The sequence below is a fragment of the Balaenoptera physalus genome, assembly GCF_965194825.1.
Source record: "Balaenoptera physalus genome assembly, chromosome: 14".
Taxonomy (NCBI): domain Eukaryota; kingdom Metazoa; phylum Chordata; class Mammalia; order Artiodactyla; family Balaenopteridae; genus Balaenoptera; species Balaenoptera physalus.
This window is the reverse complement of record NC_138893.1, coordinates 41,670,800-41,693,176: the sequence shown is the minus strand read 5'-3', so window position 1 is coordinate 41,693,176 and position 22,377 is coordinate 41,670,800. Positions and strand designations below refer to the sequence as shown.

Sequence of the window (22,377 nt, the reverse complement as noted above, 5' to 3'; positions counted from 1 at the left end):
TTGTTTTCCCCTGTTGCTTTTAATATTTTTTGTTTTTAGTTTTTGTCATTTAGATTACTATGTGTCTTGGCATGTTCCTTCTTGGGTTTATACTGCCTGGTACTGTCTGTGCTTCCTGGACTTGGGTGACTGTTTCCTTTCCCATGTTAGAGATGTTTTCAGCTGTTATCTCTTCAAATATATTTTGAGGTCCTTTGTCTCACTCTTCTCCTTCTGGGACCCCTATAATGTAAATGTTGGTGTGTTTTAATGTTGTCCCAGAGGTCTCTTAGATTTTCTTCATTTCTTTTCATTCTTTTTTCTTTATTCTGTTCAGCAGTGATTTCTGTCATTGTGTCTTCCAGGTCACTTATCCATTTTTCTGCCTCAGTTATTCTGCTATTGATACCTTCTAGCGTATTTTTCACTTCAGTTACTGTATTGTTAATCTGTTTGTTCTTTTGTTCTTTTAGGTCTTTGTTAAACATTTCTTGCATCTTCTTGATCCTTGCCTCCATTTTTTCCCAAGATCCTGGATCATCTTCACTATCATTATTCTGAATTCTTTTTCTAGAAGGTTGCCTATCTCCACTTCACTTAGTTGTTTTTCTGGGGTTTTATCTTGTTCCTTCATGTGGGACATATTCCTCTGCTGTTTCATTTTGTCTAACTTTCTATGATTGTGGTTTTTGTTCCCCAGGCTGCAGGATTGTAGTTCTTCTTGCTTCTGCTGTGTGCCCTCTGGTGGATGAAGCTATCTAAGAGGTTTGTGCAAGCTTCCTGACTGGGGGGAAGAGGTGGTGGGTGGAGCTGGGTCTTGTCCCTCTGGTGGGTAGGGCTGTGCTCAGTAAAACTTTAACCCACTTGTCTGCTGATGGGTGTGGCTGTGTTCCCTCCCTGTTGGTTGTTTGGCCTGAGGTGACCGAGCACTGGTGCCTACAGGCTGTTTGGTGGGGCTCATGGTGGCCTCCAGGAGGTGAGGGTCTCAAGCCAATGAATACTTCCCAGAACTGCTGCTGCCAGTGTCTTTGTCCCCCCAGTGAGCCACAACCACCCTCTGCCTCTGCAGGAGATCCTCCAATACTAGCAGTTAGGTCTGGCCCAGTCTCTTAAGGGGTCACTGCTTTTTTCCCCTGGGTCCTGGTTCACACGAGACTTTGTGTGTGCCCTTCAGGCGTGGAGTTTCTGTTTTCCCCATTCCTTTGGAAGTCCTGTGATCAAATCCTGCTGGTCTTCAAAGCCAGATTCTCTGGCGACGACTCCTCCCGTTGCCAGAACCCCAGGCAACTGGGAAACCTGACATGGGGCTCAGATCTTTCACTCCAGTGGGAGAACTTCTGTGGTATAATTGTTTTCCAGTTTGTGGGTTGCCCACCCATGGGTATGGGATTTGATTTTATCGCGATTGCACACCCACTTTTGTCTTGTTGTGGCTTATTCTTTGTCTTTGAATGTAGGATATCTTTTTTGGTAGGTTCTAGCATTTTTTTGTGGATGGTTGTTCAACAGTTAGTTGTGATTCTGGTGTTCTCATAAAAAGGGGTGAGTGCACATCCTTCTACTCTGCTATCTTGAGCTAATTCTGGAAGGAATTTTCTGTTTTTTGTCTTTTTGTTTTTATTGTTTACCATCTCTTCTGAGATCTGTTTCTGTTGCTTCCTTTAGGTGTAGTGATTTATTTTTCCGTTGGGTAGTGTAACCTTGCCGCAGTGGCTCCTTGTGCAAATATAGAAGTTTTCATACTGTAAATACCTAGAAGTAGAATTGATAGATCAAATGGGTTTACTTGGACATTTTCTAATTCATCGAATTTTTGCCAAGTTACTCTCCAAAGTCGTTTTGACAATTGATACTTTTACCAGCAGAGTGTGAATTCTCACAGCTCCACTTTCTCCCATGTTGGTTTTAGCAGACTTTTTCACCTAACCTGATGGCAGTTATAGCTTTTCATATTTCTCTAATTACTAGTGCTATTGAGTATTTAATGGCCTTTTAAATGTCTTCTGTGAATTGCCTGCCCACTTCTTAGTGCAGTATTTGCCTTTTCTTAGAAATCTGCTAAGTTTTTTAATATTTTCTAGACTCAAATCCTTTTTTAGAAATGAGTTACAAAGATCTATTCCTAGTCTGTAGCCTGTTCTTTTATTTTGTTTCTATTATTTCTAATTAACCTTTTAAAAGTTGTTAAATGATCACAAACTTAGAAGTTTGGAGTTCAGTAAAACAACCTGTTTTTCCCGAAATTAATTGAGAGTAAGTTGTTCATCTGATGCTCCATCATCCCTGAGTATTTTAGCAGCAGTTCTCTATCGTTTTGGCCTTAGAACAACTTCACAGTCTTAAAAAATTTAGAACTTCGGAACTTATTTATGTAAGGGTTATATTTACTCATATTTACTGTATTAGAAATTAAAATCAAGGAATTTAAAAATTAATTTTTTAAAAGACGTATTACATGTAACAAATAAAAATTTTTATGAAAAATAACTACTTTTCACAACAAGTGGATTTGTTTCACATTTTTTGCAAATTTCCTTAATGTCTTCCTTAACAGATAATGGCTGAATTCTCATAATTGCTTCAGTCTGTTGCAATATGTTATTTTGGCTGAAGAATATGAAGAAAATCAGTCCTCAAACATATATGTAGTTGGAATATTTTAATAGCCTTTTTAGGTAATTGAAGGTATTCAATGATAACTGGTTTAAAATGGCAGTGATAAATAATTTCTTGAAGATTAACTGCAATGTAGAATTTAAACCTATATTAATGAACTTTTTCCCCCTAACTTTTTCTTTAGAAATAATGATAGACTCATAGGAAGTTGCAAAAATAACACTTCACTCAGCATCCCTTAATGTTAGCATCTCATATAATTGGAGTACAATATCAAAACCAGGAGATTGACATTGATGCTATACTGTTAACTGGACTATAAGACCATATTCGGTTTTTTGCCTTTTTTTAGGTGTTTTTGTGTGTGTCTATGATTCTGCATGTTTTTATCCCACGTATAGATTCACAGTTAAGATATGGAATGATTTCATCACCTCAGAGGAACTCTCCCTCTCTACCCTTGTCCTTATCCCCTGAAAATTCCTGTTCCATTCTCCCATCTGTATAGTTTCATCAGTTCAAAAAATGTTGCATAAATGGAATTATAAAGTATGTAAACTTTTCAGATTGACTTTTTCATTAAGCTTAACAGCCTTGAGATCCAGCCAGGTTGTTGCATATATCAGTAGCTCATTCCTTTTTTTACTGAGTAGTGTTACCTTGTGTGAATGTACCAGAGTTTAACCATTCACTCACCAAAGGACATTTGAATTGATTCCTTTTTTGGGTGTGTGTGGGGGATTACAAATAAATGGTATGAACATTGGTGTACAGGTTTTTTTTTAAAAAAATTATTTATTTATTTGGCTGTGCAGGGTCTTAGTTGCGGCACGCCGGTTCTTCGTTGCCATGTGCAGGATCTGCATTGCTGCGTGCAGGATCTTTAGTTGTGGCGTGTGGGATCTTTTAGTTGCGGCATGTGGGATCTAGTTCCCTGACCAGGGATTGAACCCAGGCCCCCTGCATTGGGAGCACGGAGTATTTATTTATATTTTTGGCTGCGTTTGGTCTTTGTTGCTGCCTGCGGGCTTTCTCTAGTTGCGATGAGCAGGGGCTACTCTTCATTGAGGTGCACGAGCTTCTCATTGCGGTGGCTTTTTTTGTTGAGCGTGGGCTCTAGGCGCGCGGGCTCAGTAGTTGTGGCGCATGGACTTAGTTGCTTCTGTGGCATGTGGGATCTTTCCAGACCAGGGCTCGAAGCCATGTCCCCTGCATTGGCAGGCAGACTCTTAACCACTAGGGAGTGCAGAGTCTTAATCACTGGACTGCCAGGGAAGTCCCAGCGTACAGGTTTTTTGTGTGAGCACAAGTTTTCATTTTTCTGAGGTAAATGCCAAAGAGTGAAATGCTGGATTATATGGTAGGTATGTGGTTAGTTATAAGTAATCACTAAACTGTTTTTTCAGAATTTTTGTATTCACCTCTGTTTTACCTTCCCACCAGCAGTATACAAGATATTTGACTTCTCTGCATTCTTGTTCGCATTTGATGTTATCACTATTTTTTATTTATTTAAGGTGCTCTGACAGAGTGTTGTAATATTTCATTGTGGTTTTAATTTTCATTTCCCTAATAGCTAATGATGTTGAACATCTTACTTGTGCTATTTGCCATATGTATCTGCTCTTTGGTGAAATGTTTACATCTCTCTTCTGCCCATTTTCCAGTTGGGTTGTTTTTTTCATGTTGAGTTTTGAGAGTTCTTTATGTGTTTAGATGTAAGACCTTTTTTGAACATGAGGTTTTCAAATATTTTCTCCCATAGTTTGTCTTTCCATCCTCTTAACAGGGTCTTTTGCAGTGCAAAATTTTAAATTTTTAATGAAGTTCAGTTTATCAATCTTTTTCTTTTATGGGTTGTACTTTTGGTGTCATGCCTGTGAGATCTTCACCTGGCTCTAGGTCCCAAAGATTTTCTCATTTCTTTACTTCTCCAACTTTTATAGGTTTACATTTTATATCTAAAAAAATCATAATTTTGAGTTAGCTTTTATTTAATTAATTTTTATACAGTGTGAGATTTAGATTGAAGTTCTTTTTTTATTTATCTCCTTCCTTCCTCCCTCCCTCCCTCCCTTCCTCCCTCCCTCCCTCCTCCTCCTCCTCCTCCTCCTCCTCCTGTCCTCTCCCTCCTCTCCTCTCCTCTCCTCTTTTCTTTTCCTTTTGGCCTATGGATGTTCAGCTTTTCCAGTGCCAACCTGTGGACTTTTCATTCCATTAAAAAATGGTTCATTCATTTATCTTGTAATTTGAGTGGCTCTGTTACCCATTTGTGATTTTCGAATCATCATAAATTAGTCAACTGGAAAATACTGGTTTATTGAGTTATGTAGATTCCCTAAACGTTGGCACACTTTATAGTACAATATTTAAAAAATCCACATTTGTTAATAATGCCGCTGATCTCATCAGAAAAGTCTTTAAATATTGAGTAGCTTTTCAAGCTCATGATAGAGGATACGTGTTTTCTAAAGTTCTGATTTTTGTTTTTAACTCTAAGTTTGTCATTGGCAACAAATATTCTCAGTTGTTTTCTATGAAGTGATGGGCTCACTTCCTTCATTTTTGAGAAAATGTCTGCCAAATACCTGGGTCTGTAGAGCTATGTATTCTCCTTACCTGGCTCAGGTTTGATAGTCCATATCAGGCCACTTCTAGTAACACCTTCCTTGGCTTACAGGGGCTCTGACTTCCTTTGCTAGGGAATTGGACACCCTCTTGTGTGGACACTCTTCTCATCTGCTTGGGATTCTAATTCCCTTTGTGGTTTTTTCATAGATTGTTTAGGAATGTGGTTTTTAATTTCTACATACTTGTGAATTTTTCAGATTTCTTTCTTCTGTTGATTTTTAATTTTATTACTTTGTGGTTGGAGAATGTATCTTCCATTTTACTTACAGAAACTTAAAGTTCTATGTTCCAAAATATAGTTTGTCCTAGAGAATGTTTTCTGTTCACTTGAGAAGAGTGTGAGTATTCTGCTGTTGTTTGGTGGAGTATTGATAAATGTCTCTTAGGCCTAGTTGGCTTATAGTGTTGTTCAGGTGTTCTATTTCCTTGTTGATCTTCTGTCTGGTTCTACCCAGTATTGAAAGTAGGGTATTGAAGTCACTATTATTGTTGAATCATCTGTTTTCTTCCTTCAATTCTGTGAGTTTTTACTTAATATATTTTGATGCTCTATTAGGTGCATATGTGTTTGTAATTGTTTTATCTGCTTGATGGATTTACCCTTCTATTGTTATAAAATGTTCCTTGTCTTTAGTAATAATTTTTGTCTTAAAGTCTGTTTTGTCTGGTTAGTATTGGTGTGGTATACCTTTTTTCATCATTTTACTTTCCATCTATTCATGTGTTTTAATCTAAACTGTATCTCTTGTAGACAGCATACAGTTGGATCACTTTTTTTTTAATCCATTCTACGAACTAATGCCTTTTAATTTGAGGGTTTAATTTTATCTATTTACATTTAGTTATTGATAAGGTAGAATTTGCACCCTGCTACTTTGTTTTCTGTGTGTCACATCTTTTTTGTTTCTCTATTCCTCCATCACTGTCTTCTTCTGTGTTAGATATTTTTAGAGTACTTTTAAAATTCTTTTGTCGTTTTTTAGTGGTTGTCCTACAATTAACATATTAAGTCATAAGAATCTAGTTTGGATTAAACCAAGTTAATTTCAACAGTCTACTTAAACTTTGTGCCTATATAGGTAGCTCCACTCCCCCCCCTTTTGCTGTTATTGTCATACAAAATTACATCTTCGTACATTGTGTGCCCATCAACACATTTATAATTATTGCTTTGTGCAGTTCTCTTAAATTGGATAGGAGAAAAAAGCTATGGGCAAGAAATACATTTATAGTGTCTTTTATATTTATTTTTGTGGTTAGTTTTGCCAGTGCTCTTTCTTTATTTGTATTTGAGTTATTGTCTAGTGCCCTTCCATTTCAGTCTGAAGGACTCACTTTAGCATTTCTTGTAGGGCAGGTCTGCAACAAATTCTTTTAGTTTTTGCTTATCTGGGAATGTTTAAATTTTACCTTTATTGAAGGGTAGTTTTGCTGCATATAGAATTCTTGACAGTTTGTTTTTGTTTGTTTGGTTTTCCTTTCAGAACTTTGAATATGTCTTCCCACTGCCTTTGGCCTCCATATTTTCTGAAAAGAAATGACTTGTGGAAGTGACTGTTAATCTTCTTATGTCTCATACATGATGAGTCGCTTCTCTTGCTGCTTCCAAGATTTTTTTTTTTTTGTCTGTGTCATTTAGCAGTTGGTAAGGATGTGCCTATGTGTAGATCTCTTTAAGTTTATTCTGCTTGGAGTTTGTTCAGCTTCTTGGAGGTGTAGGTTAATGTTTTTCTTCAAAACTTGGAAGGAAATTTTTGGCCCTTATTTCTTCCAGTATTTCTGCCACCTTCTCTCATTGTCTCCTTCCAGGATTCTATTTATGTGTATTGTTATTTAAAATGTTTACTTGATGGTGGGCGTAGATCTCTGATACTCTTTCTTCATTCTTTATTCTTTCTATTTCTTCTATCTTTTTTCTTTCTGTTCCTCAGTGGATAATATCAGTTGACCTATTTTGAGTTCATTGTTTTTTCTGCTTGCTTATATCAGCTGTTGAACGTTTCTAGAGAATTTTTCATTTCTAGAGTTCAAAGTTATTGTACTTTGAACTCTAGAATTTTATTTTTTTAGTAACTTTTTTCCTCTTTATTCACATTCTCTGTTTGGTGAGACATTTTTCTCTTGCCTTCCTTTAGTTCTATAGACATGTTTTCTTTTAGCTCATATTTAAAATGGCTGGCTTAAAGTCATTGTCTAGTAAGTCCAACATCTGAATTTCCTTAGGGACAGTTTCTGTTGTTTGTTTTTCTTCCTGTGTTTGGGCCATTCTTTCTTATTTCTTTGCCTATCTTGTAATTTTTTATTGAAAAACTATGTTTGGACATTTAAAATACTAAATGTACGTTTAAATAACGTGAACATCTTAGATAGCATAAAAATGTCCAAATAACGGACACTTTAAATAACAAAATGTGGCAATTATGGAAATTAGATTTTGCCCCCTTTCTGGGGGTGTTTATTGTTCCTGCTTATTGTGGTTGCTGTTGGTTTAGTAACTTTTTGAACTAATTCTGTTTTGTGTGGCCACTGAAGTCACTATTTGGTTAGCTTAGTGGTTGGCTAATGATTGGGCAGAGATTTCTTTAAATGCCTGAAACCAGTAAATCTCCCAGTCTTTGCCAAAGAACTCTGTGTGTATTAGGGCATACCTTCAGCACTCATCCAGGCAATTAACTGCCTTAGCTGTTGCTTCCTGCTTGTACACAGCTCCAAAGTTAGTTTGTCAAAAGTGATACCTTGGGGCCTTCTCAGGTCTTTGCTGAGCATACACACAGCTCTAGCCATGCACATAGCATTAAGCATGTACATAAGCTTCTAGATTCCCAGGAACGTGGGAGCTTTTCGAAGTTCCTATGATATCTCATTCTCGGATTTTCCTTTCAAGCTTTTTGATTAGTCTGTTTGCCCCAACTGTTGTTCACTGCCTTAAGCAGCTGTGAGGATAAAATACTCGCCTGTAATTGTTTTCAACAAACGTCTCTTGGGTAAAAGGTCTTTTGCTCTGAGTAAGTTCTGAGTCAAGTCAAATACAGATAGTGTTGCAAATGGGGTCTTTCCAGCAGCCACCAGACAGGTCAAATAGTGATAATTTGGAGGGGTTGTTGGTGAATGAAGCTTTGTATGAGCCTCCAGCTTTGTTCTGTTCCGTCTGGTGTCTGCTAAGCTGAGCTGGGAATGTGGACTGTAATTTTTCAAGGCTGTCATGGATTTGGAGAGCAGGGGAAGGGACTAGGGCAAGTTAAAATGTCACAACGCTTGTTGTTCTTACTGAGATGCTTGCTTTCTTTTTCTTTCTGTAAATGCATCCTGGGTGCAAGCTCTTGGCTAATTTTGAGAGTTCTGATAGAGTTTATTCCAACTGTTTTTGCCAGTTTTCTTGCTGTTTTTATGGAGGAGAGAATTTTCAGAGTTACTTACCATACTGTTTTTTCTGATGTCACCTCCACTTGGCTTTGACATCCTGTGCTGACAGGCCTCCATGTTTGGAAGTCCTCCTCCACTCCACCTCACCCAGACTTTGACTCCCCCTGCCAGACAACTCTGTGTGGATGACCTCTTCACCTTGCTTGGACTCGTAACTTTCCATGCCATGCCACCTACCCCTTAATCACCCACCCCTCCATGTAGACATGTTCCTCACCATTCTTAGATTCCAGTATTGCACACTGGTTTGTCACCACCTGTGGATGCTCTTCTCATCCCAGTAAGACTCTGTTTCTCCATGCTGAGCCATCTCCCTATGAGGATACCCATCCCCACCTCACTTGAACTCTAATACCTCTTGTGGGTTGCCAGTACATGTTGATACCCATCCTGTCCTGCTCAGGCTCTGATACCCTATACTGAGCTGCCCCTTGTGGGATTGTCTTTCTCATCTCACCCAGGCTCTGAAATCTAAGATGCAGTGGATCTTCTATACTTATACCCTCTTTAATCTGCTTGGGCTCTGACTCTTTCTGCTGTGGGACATTTTGATTTCTTACCTCCCATGATCACTCGGGTGGATGCCCAACTTGCTCTGCAACATTCAGTTGCTTTAGTATTGAATTGTTCAGGATGCAGAATAGATGTGCTTAATTTTTTGACACTCAACAGTGTTATTACAATTTTACTAAAGAAATAAGAAAAACACAGATCCTAAAAGGAACAAAGAGAATATATAAAAGACAAGTATACTGCTGTTGTGAAAGTTAACAAGAATTTGAAGTGTAAAGATTTACTTAGGAACTTAAAATAAAACCAGTAATGTTTTTAAAAATCATGTTATATAGTGACAGACATTCATAAGAGCTCCTCCCAGGAGGAGGAGGCTAGATACCTAGCCTAATCAGAAGAATATAAGAAAGACTTTCTGGCGAAAGTGATTCCTAGAAGTCTCAAAAGATGTTTATGGGTTCATCTGGAAAGGTGGTGCCTGGAAAAGGAACAGGTGTGAATGGGGAAGACATACAAGCAGAGGAGGAAACAGCAAGAGTATAGGTATGGATACAGGAAGCAGTACCTTCTTTTCAGGAAACAGAATACTGATGAGGATAGTGTATACAGGGTATGGCCAGGGAGACTAGGGAGTAAATGTGGAGAGGAGGAAAAGATCATCCCCACAGAAGGAGTAGTCCGAACAAAGATATGGTATATGAAAGCATTTTAAGCCTACTGTGTCAATAGTATGGTAAGACTGGAATGGAGAGTGTATTAAGGGTACAAAAGGTAAACATGGAAAAGATAGATGGGAGCCTGATTATGGAGAAACCTAATGTGTGTTTATACATATGTGTAGGTATATGTATGTGTACTTATTTGTGTGTGTGTTCAGTAGGGGAGTGACTTCAAATCAGTGATTTAGCTTGAAGATGCTTAGTCTGGCATCACTGGTTGGGATGGAGAAGGGGTTGCTGTTTAGAATTTATAGTCAGGGAGATGAATTTGGAATCTTACGTAATAGCCTAGTGAAAGTTAAGAATATGGTAAGAGTTGTGGGGATTGGGCACAATAAGAACTAACAGGGAGTTTGAGACGCTTGGGAATTGATCATTCGAGGAAGCCAGAGGGAAAAGAAATAGAAAAAGCTAAAACTTGGTGTAGAGATTGGATTATTGTTTAGGATTTAAAATTAAAACTGTGAAGAGGTAATTGGTTTAAGAAATGCTGAGGTGGTCAAAGGAGAAATTAACAGCAAGCTCAGATCCAAAAGTGGGACTTGTGACCCAAGTTGTTAAGATGTTAAGAATTGATTGATTGGCAGCCCTGGAGTGTAAGAGTCTTACATTGTGAGGACACATGGGAAAATGACTGAGCCTGAAGACAGTGAACACAAAGGAGAATGCAATACAGAACTCTAGTGGGTAGAGGGGAGAAGTGTTTGGAACTTTAGTGACTTGAGAATGGCATGAGAAAAGGCTAAGTTTATTTAAACCTTAGCCCTCATGTATAATATGGACAGTAGAGAATTGATATAATCAGTGGAAGGTTAAAAACTGAGAGGATAAACCAACATGAAGCCAGTGACTTATGATTAGAGGCTGGTTAGCACCAAAAGACTAAGAGTGTTCCATTTATGAGACTTTGTTCCCCTTACATAAAGGAAACAGCAAGCTATGGATTTCAGTATGTTGCTCCCTTTGTGTGTCAAGCAGGTTTCAGCTAAGGTTACTCACTATTTTGTTAGGTTTCCCAGAGATTTCTACTTGTTGTTATAGGATGAAAAAAATTAAGGAATATATGAATTGGAATGTTTTCATTTTAAAAAAATTGAGCATATCAGTTCATTGTAATTCATCATTGTTCTTTTTTTCCTTCTGCATTAGTCTGCTTTGCTTACTTATTAGTACAATATGTTGCTAGTTAATTTTATCTTTTATGCATGACGTCATTAATTCAGGTGCCCAGTGAGAAGTAGATAAAAGTTTATTTAGATGATGATAGTGTCCTTTTTATGTAAAAAACACTCACTGTTTTCTCTTTCCTCACATCTCCCTTGGGATTTTCTTGGCAGTATTTCCTTTCAGGTCCAGAGTTTGGACAGAAGTTTTTGAATTCATAATTAGAATGTTTCCTTAATTCTAGGGAATAGTAATAAATGGATTAGAAATATGAGACAAAAAGTAATCTTTTCAAGTCAGTACTTGCAGGATATAAAAGATATTTTAGGATAATTGTTTTCAATTATATGAAAAAAATTTATTAAAATTCTCTGCCTTTCTGTTTCCTCTGTTTCTGTTTTTCAGTGTTCCCCAAACAAGTTGACAAACAGCTGTGACAGAAGCAATCTTAAAATAAACAAAAGTCTCTTAAGTTGAATAGTATATGTCATAATATCACTCAATGAAATCCTTTGTATCTTGTTATTGTAGTGGTAACTCTTGATAGGTGTGGGAAATGACACAGTTCTATATTGTGCCTTCTATATTTTTCATTTTAGTTTTTGGTTTATTGAGGTATAAAAGGTATTTTGAAACTGATCATTTATATTTACTAAAGAGGAAGGAATTCTAAAAAATTATTATCTGGGTTTTTTCATTTGTTCTTTCATTTATGTGGTAAATGCTTAATGGGCATCTAGTATTGGCCAGGTTCTAGGCTCTGAATATACAGCTGTAAACCAAACAATCAGAAGTCCTTGCTTTCAGAGAGCTCACATTCTTGGGGGAGAGGGAGACAATAAACAAAATCAATCATTAAGTATATTTTTTGCCAGGTAGTGAGTGCTGCAAAGAAAAATAAAGCAGAGGAAGAAGAATAGGAAAGAGATATTTCTATTTTATATGTTGTAGTCAAGAATGAGATATTTAAGTAGGGAGCAAGCAATGTGGATATTTGGGAGAAAGGACTATATAGAGAGAGAAAGGACTAGAGCATGAAAGGCTCTTGAAGGTCAGAGTAAGAGCCTGGGAAACCATCAGATTTTTTAAAGTAAAAGAGTGACATAATCAGGCTTAACAGTTAAATGGATCACAGTGATTGCTAAGAGAACAGTCTGTTAAGGGGGTAAAGATGGAACCTAGGAGGCCAGAAGGCTACAATCCAGGCAAGAGGTGATGAGGGCTTTTAAATGCGGAGGTAGTAAGAAGTGGTTGGATTCTTGGTAGATAGAGCAATGGTGTTTTCTGATGGATTGGATGTCAGATTGAGTGAAAGAAAAGTCAAGGAAGCCGCCACGGTTTTTGGCCTGAGCATTTGAAAGGATGCTCTTGCCATTTACTGAGATGGAGAAGAAGACTGAGGAGGTGGGACACATTCAGGAGTTCAATTTAAGTCATCTTAATTTGAGATGGTTGTTACATATCCAAGTAGAGATGCCAAATAGGCAACTGGATATACAGATCTCTGGAGTTAAGGAAAAACATCCAGGTTGGAGATGGTATTTGAGCATTGAGAGCGTGTAGGTAGCATTAAAATAATGGGACTGGGTGAAATCATCTAGTCCCTACTAGAAAGTGAGTACAGACAGAGAAGAGATGTGAGTCCTGGGATTTTCTAATGTTTGGAGATTGGGAAGATGAGAAGGAACCAGCACAGGATACTGAGGAGTGCCAGTGAGATAACAAGGGAGAGTGGTATCCTGGAAGCCAATTGTAGAGTGTTTCAAGGAGAGAAGGATGAGCAGTCTTGTTAAATGCTGTCGATAGTTTTGAGTAAGACAAGGATGAGGAACTGACTGTTAGACTTACCAGTGTGGAAATGCTGAAAGTTTTTTATTAATATGTCAAAATATAAACTCTGAAAAATATTGTCTGCTTTTATGTGAAGAGGAAGAGGAATATACTCATGTTTAGAACTAGAATTATTTGGGGCAGGAGTCCTTAGTAATAAGTTGGTTCAAAACAAATAAAATTTGTGATTTTCTGGTTCTGAGCCTACATGAAAAAAAAAGGCTGCTATAGCCTAAAATATGATCTAGCTAATAACATACAGCATTGACATTGTGTCCAAATCAGCATAACTTTTCTTAAGTTGTGAGCTCCCAGGGAACAAAAACTCTGTTTCCTCAATTCAGTTAATATAACACTTAACATGCATGGTACCTAACTTTGTGGGAAGATACAAATAAGTGTGATTCTTGTAAATGATTTTAATAAGTTAAATTCATATGTATTTATATAGGAAAGAATTTATAATAATTTACTCAAGTAGCTGGATATAAGTGGAAATAACTTATCCATTAGATATGTATGTATGGTATAGTAGAATGCGGTAGCAGAAAGATTCCTAGAAAGTAAAGCTTTGGTTCATTCCTGCCTCTGCCACTCATTGACTCTGTGTTGAATAAGGAATCAAAGACTTGGCTATCTAGAATCATCTGTCAGTACCTAGTTAGGTGACAAGGAAATGTTTATGTTGGCATTAAAAGGATAGTAAAGTCATCTTCTGTGCAGTGATTTCTTAAAACACTTTTCTCTTTGAAATTAAGTTTAAATATCTGATTTCATTCTTTTAATATAGGTTATATAGTCTTAGTTTGTAAACTATAAATAAGTTCTGAATTTATCCATACTATCAGGGATACTCTCTCCATTTGACTTAGTCATTTAGCTCATATTTATTCAGCATCTACTATATTCCAGATACTGATACAGATGCTAACAGTGTATCTGTGAAGAAGACAGACAAGGACTCTTTATCTTATGGAAGTCCTAAGGAGTAAGACTTCTTTCAGGGGACCTCGGGGAAAAATAGAATTTTTTAACCAAGAAACACATTATCTGAGGTTATCTCTTGCTGTGTCTTCTGTAGTTTTTTGTTTCAACTAGTACTTAAGAGCAGATTCTTTCAGCATTGAAAAAGTTCTGCTCTCATTGAACTTACATGCCAGTTGGGGAGAGGGAAGAGTATAAAGACATATAAGAAACGAGTAAAATACTTTCATATAATTTAGGGGTCATTGTCATGATAATCGTAGGATATGACAAGACTTATAAATAGTGGAAATAGGCTTATTAAGTATATGGGTAGCATGAAGCTTAGATAAAAATTACTAAATTGAGGGCTTTGTAGAGTCACCTGTGTAGTTTCATCTACTGTCCATATGTGCCTAATTGCCTGAAGTGACTTCTGTGGGCTCAGCAGGTTTTTACAAAATCCGTGACTTTAAAGACCACCCTGCTACACCAGGCTAGCCCTGGTCTGTTCACATAGAGAGGCAAGGGTCTGGAGAGAGAGAGCAGAAGCGTGCAAGGCCTCTTGCAGTCTAAATTGGTACAAAATTGTTTTTGTCACATTCTATAGGCTAATGAAAGTTCAAAAGGCCAGCTCAGGTTGAAGGCATGGAGAAACAGCTTCTAGCACCTAAGTTTTCCCTCGGGCCTTATTTTCTGTGAAACTCAGACTATGAGATTGTCTATCACGCTACAGTTTTTTTTTTTTTTTTTTTCTTTAGCCAATGTCCTTGAATATGCTTAAATTTTTTTTGGTATAAGTACTATTAAGCTAGGATTAATAAAAATAAAACAATACAACACTGTAAATCAACTATACTCCAATAAAAAAATTTTTAAAATTACATATAGTCCCATTACCTCCACAATAAAACAGTCCATTATTTTCCAATTTTCTTTTCTAATGCTTTTCCATATACATAAAACATTTTGCAGTAATTCCTCCTTGACTACTTATCATAATATATTCTGCATTTTTTTCTTTTTTAACCTAACCCCAACATGATAGTCATTACCACTACTGAATTATCTTCAAAAATTTTCCTAATGGCACAATACTCCAAATTTTGAGGGATCTGACAGATTATTTTCATTTTTGTTCTATTATTGACTCTTTGTGGTTTTACTATTAATGATACTCGTAAAAATTTATATATAAAGCTTTTCTGACCTCTGCTTTTCCAACATGTAGCATGATTGAATAAAAGATCACAAGAACTTGATATGAACAATCACTTAGTATAAAATGTGTTGCAAAATAGTCACTAACAATAATCAGATTGTTAGTTTTATAATTTTGTGCAGTATATAAAAGAGATGAATTCTTTGATTTGTTCACTCAAAAAATATTTGTCATATGCCAGGCATCATTGTAGTCTTCTTAAATACAAATACGAATAAAATATGGAATTGACCTAAAAAAAACAAAAACAAAAACACCCTGCTTCTTCAGATACAACTGCTTGCAACTTGTGGTCTCTGGTACTTTTGCTAGTTTTATATCTTTGTGTTTCATCAAGAGCTCTTTGTCCTGAAGTTTCCCTCACTGCACTCCCACTTAAATTTTTTCTTTTTGCTTATAGTCCAGTCAGTTGAAATATGTACCTTCCCAAATCAAGTGATATCTATGAATGGGTATATTTTTTTATCTTATACTGAACAAGATTGAGAGAATCTTTTCCCAGCCAATTTGAATTGCTTATTCACTTATTTTAAAAAATTTTGATTTTCAAAATATGCTTTTTTCAAATGTGCTTTTTAAACTTTCACTTATTTAAGAAAAGCCAGTATACTTCTTTGTAATCTACATATGGTAGATTTGTATCGTCCATTGTATTTTATTTTTTACATTTTTCTTTTGAAATAATTTTAGACTCATAGAATTTATAAAATTATTAGTACAGAGAGTTCTCCTGTACCCTTTACTTACTTTTCACCAATGATAACATCTTACATAACTGTAGTACAATTATCAAAACCAGGAAGTTGACGTTGGCACGATGCTGTTAATGAAACTACAGCTCTTGTTTGAGATTTCACCAGTTTTTCCATGCAGTCTTTTTTTGAGGGGTGGGGGTTCATAGTCCTATGAAATTTGATCACGTGTAGATTCTTATAACCACTAGTAACCACCACCACAAAGTACAGAACTATTTCATCACTTCAAAGAAGCTCCCACATGCTACTCCTTTATAGTCACACTCTCACCCTAGTCCTAAGCCATGATAACCACTGATTTGTTTCCATCACTGTACTTTTGTCACTTAAGAATATTGAACAGAATCAGGTAGTATGTAACCTTTTGATACTTTGTCACTAACCCCTAATGCCCTTGAGATTCACCCAAGATTTTGTGTGCAAGGATAGTTCGTTCCTTTTTATTGTTGAATAGTATTCCATTGTATGGATGTACCACAGTTTATCAGTTCACCCAGTAAAAGACGTTTGGGTTGTTTTCAGTTTGGAGGTATTACAAATAAAGCTGCTGTGAACATTTGTATACAAATTTTTGTGTGAACATAAGTTTTTATTTCCCTAGGACAAATATCTAGGGGTGCAATTGTTGGGTTGTGTGCTACAAGTGTATGTTTAACTATGAGAAACTGCCAAATTGTTTTCCATAGTGGCTCTACCGTTTTACATTCTTATCAGTTTCTCCACAGTTTCATCAGCACTTGGTAACATCTGTATTTTTAAATTTAGCTCTTCTAATAGGTGTGTAGTTATATTTGCATTTTTCTAATGGCTAATGATGTCCAACATCTTTACATGTGCTTATTTGTTATTTTTATCTTTGGTGGAGTGTCTCTACAAGTCTTTTGCCCTTTTTCTAATTGGATTGATTGTTTTCTTACTGATTAAAGGTGTCCTTTATGTATTCTTGGTACATTTTCTCCCAGGCTGTAGCCTGTCTTTTCGTTCTCTTAACTGAGTCATACACAGTGCAAAAGTTTTTAATTTTGATTAAGTCCAGTTTATCAATTTTTTCCCTTTAATGTTTGTGCTTTTGCTGTCTTATCTAATTAATTCCTTGCCTAACCATAGGTTATAAAGAGTTTCTCCTATGTTTTCTTCTAAAAGTTCTATAGTTTTTTTTTTTCACATTTAGATCTTTGATCCATTTTGAGTTAACTTTTTTATAAGGTATGAGATTTAGGTCAAAGGTGTTTTTCTTGCTTACAGAGGTCCAGTTATTCCAACAGCATTTGTTGAGAGGCTGTTCTCCTCCATTGAGTTGCTTTTGCATGTTTGTCAAAAATCAACTGGACGTTGCAAAATGCTGGCAAAGATGTGGAGCAACAATGCTGGTGGGACTGCAAAATGGTATAGCTACTTTGGAAGACAGTTTGGTAGTTTCTTACAAGACTAAACATACTCTTATGATACAACCCCGCAATCACTCTCCTTGGTATTTACCCAAATGAGTTGAAAGTTTATGTCTGAACAAAAACCTGCACAAGAATGTTTATAACAGCTTTATTAATAATTGCCAAAACTTGGAAGCAACCAAGATGATCTTCAGTAGGTGAATAGATAAATAAATTATGGGACATCCAGACAATGGAATATTGTGTAGCAGTAAAAAAGCTATCCAGACCCAAAAAGAAATGGAGGAAACTTAAATGAAGGTCATTTTTTATTTCTTTCATCAGTGTTTTATAGTTTTAAGCACACATATTCCATATTATATATATACCTAAGTATTTAATTTTTTGGAGTGATTGCAAATGGTATTAATTTTGGTTTCCACTTGTTTGTTTCTAACAAAGAGAAATATGATTGATTTTTGTGTGTTGACCTTGTTTCCTTTGACCACGCTAAACTCTCTTATTAGTTCTATGAGTTTTTTTGAGAATCCCTACAGTGTTCTACATAGATAATCATTTCATCTCCAAACAGGGACAGTTTTATTTCTTCCTTTGTAATCTGTATCCTGTTTCTTTTTCTTGCCTTATTGTACTGGTTAGTATTTTAAGTACTGTGTTCAACAGGAGTAGTAAAAGCTGTATTGATTTGTTTATATGTCATTGAAGATTTTTGCATCTCTGTTTCTGAGGGCTGTTGGCCTGTAGCTTGCTTGCTTGCTTTTTTTTTTTTCCTTATTGTTGTATTGTCTTTATCTGGTTTTGGTATCAGGATAATGCTGGCTTCATAAAATGAGTACTTCCTGGAAGAGACTGTGTAGAATTGGTGTTATTTCTTTTTTAAACCTTTGTTAGAATTGTCCAGTGAAATCATTTGTGCCTAGCAATTTCCTTTTTGGAAAGTTTTAAACTATTAATTCAATTTCTTTAGCAATTATAGCTAGGACTATTTAGATGATCTGTTTAATCTTCTTTTTTTTAAACATAAATTTATTTATTTAATTTATTTTTGACTGTGTTGGGTCTTTGTTGCTGTGTGTGGGCTTTCTCCAGTTGCAGCGAGCGGGGGCTACTCATTGGGTGGCTTCTCTTGTTGCGGAGCACGATCTCTAGGTGCGTGGGCTCAGTAGTTGTGGCACATGGGCTCTAGAGCACAGGCTCAGTATTTGTGGCGCACAGGCTTAGTTGCTCTGCGGCATGTGGGATCTTCCCAGACCAGGGCTCGAACCCGTGTTCCCTGCATTGGCAGGCGGACCCACAACCACTGCACCACCAGGGAAGTCCCGATCTGTTTAATCTTGGGTGAGTTTTGGTAATTTGTGCTTATCAAGGATTTGTTCTCTTATTATTCTTTTAATGTCTGTGGAGTATTTAACTATATTCTCTGTTTCATTCCTGATATTGGTAATTTGTGTTCTCTCTTTTTTTTTTGTCAGAGTTGCCAGATGTTTATCAATTCTGTTGATCTTTTTAAAGAATCAGCTTTTGGTTTTATTGATTTTTCTTTATTGCTTTTCAGTTTTCAATTTCATGGATTTCTGTTCTATATTGTATTTTCCTTCTGCTTGCTTCGTGTTCTTTTTGCCCTTCCTTTTCAAGTTTCTTGATGTGGGAACTTAGATTATTGGTCTGCAGTTTTTCTTCTTTTCTAATGTAATCTAATATAATCATTCAGTAATATGTATTTCCCTTTAAGCACCACTTAAGCTACATCTCATAAATTCTGGTCTAGTTTTATTTTTATTCAGCTCAATATATAGTTTAATTTTCCTTGTTACTTTTTTTGACCCACAGATTATTTAGAAGTATGTTGTTTAATTTTCAGGTGTTTGGAGATTTTTGTTATCTTCCTATTAGTGATTTCTAGTTTAATTCCATTATAGTAAGAGAAAATACTTTGTATGATTTCAGTTCTTTTAAATTTAAGATTTTTTATGATCTAAGATATAGTCTATTTTGGTGAATGTTGCATATGCCTTGAAAAGAGTATGTATTCTACTTTATCAAATGGAGTATTCTGCAAATGTCAATTAAATCCATTTGGTTTATGGTATTTGTTATCTTATATCCTTGCTAACTTTCTGTACTGTAGTTTGTCCATTGCTGAGAAGGGTTTTGAAATCCGTAGTTGTGGATTTGTGGATTTTTCTTAGTTCTATCAATTTTTACTATGTCTTTTGAAGCTCTGTTCTTTGGTGCATACACACTTAGGAAATGTTTTACCTTATTGGAGAAATGACCATTTTCTTTATGTAATCTAATCTCCCTCTTTGTCCCAGGTAGTTTTCTTTGCTCTGAATTTTATTTTGCTATTAATACATCCACCCAAACTTTCCTTGATGAGCGTTTGCATGGTATACCTTTTTCTATACTTTTAACCCTTCCCCTTTGTTATTAAATTTGAATTGAGTTTCTTGTAGACGGTATATAGTTGGGTCGTGTTTTTAAAAACTCATTCTGACAAATTCTGTCTTCTAATTGGTGTGTTGAGAATGTTTACGTTTAATGTAATTATTGCTACGTTTGGATTTAAATGTGCCAGTTCATAATTTTCTTTTGTGCCCTCTGTTTTTCTTTTTTCTCTTTTTTCTCTTTTCCTGTCTTACTCTGGGTTACTTGAACAAAGATTTCATTTTAATTTATCTGTAGTGTTTTTGAGTATACTTCTTTCTATATTTTTTCTTGTGATTGTTCTAGGAAATACAACATACATTCTTAAGTTATCATAGTCTACTAGTATCAACATTTTAGCACTTCAAATACAGTATAGTAATCTTAGCATCACTCAGGTCCTTTCACTCTCATTCCCTTGTCGTATACTTGTTTCAGTACCTCTATATACATTGACAACCACCTCAGAGATATATTCTTTGCTTTCAGCAGTCAAACATAATTTACAAAACTGAAGAGGAAAAGAATTGCCAGTTATATTAATCCATATTATTACTCTTTCCATAGATCTTTCTTCATTCCCGATGTTCTAATTTTCATTCTGTTTCCTTTCTTGTCTGAAGGCTTTCCTTTGACAATTCTTTTAGAGCAGATCTGCTGGCATCAGATTCTCTTTGTTTTCCTTCATCTCAAAATGTCATTATATTTCCTTCATTCCTGAAGAATGCTTATGCTGAATGAAGAAGTCTTGGTTGACTTCTTTTTTTTTCAACACTTGAAAAATATCACTTCCTTAAGGCCTGTTTGATTTCTCATGAGAAATCCATTGTCATTCAAATCACTGTTCCCCTATAGGTTTATGTTGTTTTCTGGCTGCCTTAGTTTTCAGAAATTTGATTATCATATTCTGGGAATGAATTTCTTTGGGTTTTTCCTGTTTGGGATTTGCTCAGCTTTTTGTCTCTATAAGTCCACCCCCGCCTCCAATTTCAGAAGTTTCAGCCATTGTCTCTTTAAATAATTTTTCAGCCCTATATCCATTCTTCTCTCTTTCTGGGATTCTGAAGAAACAAATATTAGACGTTTTGTTTCTGTCCCACAGCTCACTGAGGATCTTTTGAGTTTTTAAAATCTATTTTCTTTCTGCTGTTCAGATTGGATCATTTCTACTGATCTTTCTTCAAATTCACTGAAGTTTCAGTAATCTCCATTATCCTATTGAGCCCCTCCAGTGAGTTTTAAAATTTTATTTATTATATTATTTGGCTCTAAAATTTTCATTTGATTCTCGATTTACCTTTTATTTCTTTGTTGAGACTTTATAGTTATTTGTATGTTTTCAGAGTATATGTAGTTGTTGGAGCATTTTTTTTTGGTTTTGTTTTTTTTTTTTTTTTAATTAATTAATTTATTTATTTTTGGCCGTGTTGGGTCTTCGTTTCTGTGCGAGGGCTTTCTCTAGTTGCGGCAAGCGGGGGCCTCTCTTCATCGCGGTGCGCGGGCCTCTCACTATCGCGGCCTCTCTTGTTGCGGAGCACAGGCTCCAGACACGCAGGCTCAGTAGTTGTGGCTCACGGGCCCAGTTGCTCCGCGGCATGTGGGATCTTCCCAGACCAGGGCTCGAACCCGTGTCCCCTGCATTAGCAGGCAGATTCTCAACCACTGCGCCACCAGGGAAGCCCTGGTTTTGTTTTTTCTGAGAGCTGTTTTAGAATCCTTGTCAGATAATTCCAACATCTGTCATCTCATTGTTGGTGTCTGTTGATTGTCTTTTCCCGTTCAAGTTGATATTTTCCTGGTTTTTGGTATGATGAGTAATTTTGGATTACATCCTGGACATTTTGAGACTTATAAAATTTTGATTTCTTTTTAAGTCTTCTATTTAGCAGTCAACCTGTTTTGTTTCAGAATACATGCCCTAACCCATTTTTGTGGTTTTTGGTTCCAATATAGTTTTCAAAGTCTTTTTAGGGGTATTCTGGTCTGCCCTGTTTGTATGCCACCCCAAGGCCAATCTGAAAAATAGGTGATATTCCACACTACAGTTCAGTTCTCAAAGCATTTGTTGTTTTGATTCTGGTTGGTTTCATGCTGAGCTTCTAGGGAGTGTGCTTGGGAATACACAGATTGAAAGAATCCCTTTCTCCAGCTCCCTCCTCTCCATAAGGAGTGGTGTGCTGCCTCTTTGCTAACATTTGCTTAGTGCACGGCAGGGGATGATCCACAGGATTCTTCCTCATAGTACAGCTTTTGCACCAGTGGGGAGGAAAAGGGCCACCACTTCTTGGCTGACATTTACTAAGTACAGGGTGGGATGGTCAACAGGGCTCTCCTCCATAGTTTCCATGGCTGCAGTGCTGATGCCAAGGGGGATGTGTACTGCTTCTCTTCAAGTTAGTGCAGAGCTGGGTGGTTGGCAGAGTTTTACTCTGCAGTCTTTGTGGCCTTAGTGTCAGTTGGGAGGGGTGGGACATGACTTCTTATGTGGTGTTCAAGTGGAATAAGGAGGGTATAGTCAAGAGGGTTCCATCCTGCAGTGCTATTCTCTTCCTAGTCCTTTGACTAGAGACAGCAGACTTTTCTTGGACCTTGTTTTAGTCCATGCTTATTGGTGTTTTTGGGTTATGGGCTTCTCTACTGCCCAGGCCAGGATATATAGGAAATAAAAACAAAGCAAAACAAAAAACTCCTAGAGTACTCACCACCAACCAGGTCATCTGCAATCCAAGGTTCCTAACCAGTCT

General features: G+C 36.5%; 1 protein-coding gene across 9 annotated transcripts in view; it reads left to right on the top strand.

Annotated features, from left to right (window-relative positions):
- Nucleotides 1–22,377, top strand: part of SHOC2 (SHOC2 leucine rich repeat scaffold protein) — a 102,242-nt gene that overhangs the window by 33,760 nt on the left and 46,105 nt on the right. For 2 of the 9 annotated variants that reach the window (XM_082424898.1, XM_082424896.1), the window contains exon 2: nt 680–744. The exons of 4 other annotated variants lie outside the window; for them this stretch is intronic. The gene's annotated coding sequence lies outside the window, so the exon portion shown is untranslated. Of the gene's footprint in view, nt 1–679; nt 745–20,787; nt 20,865–22,377 lie in introns of all 9 variants that reach the window. 3 more of the 9 variants (XM_082424901.1, XM_082424900.1, XM_082424899.1) reach the window with 2 other exon arrangements.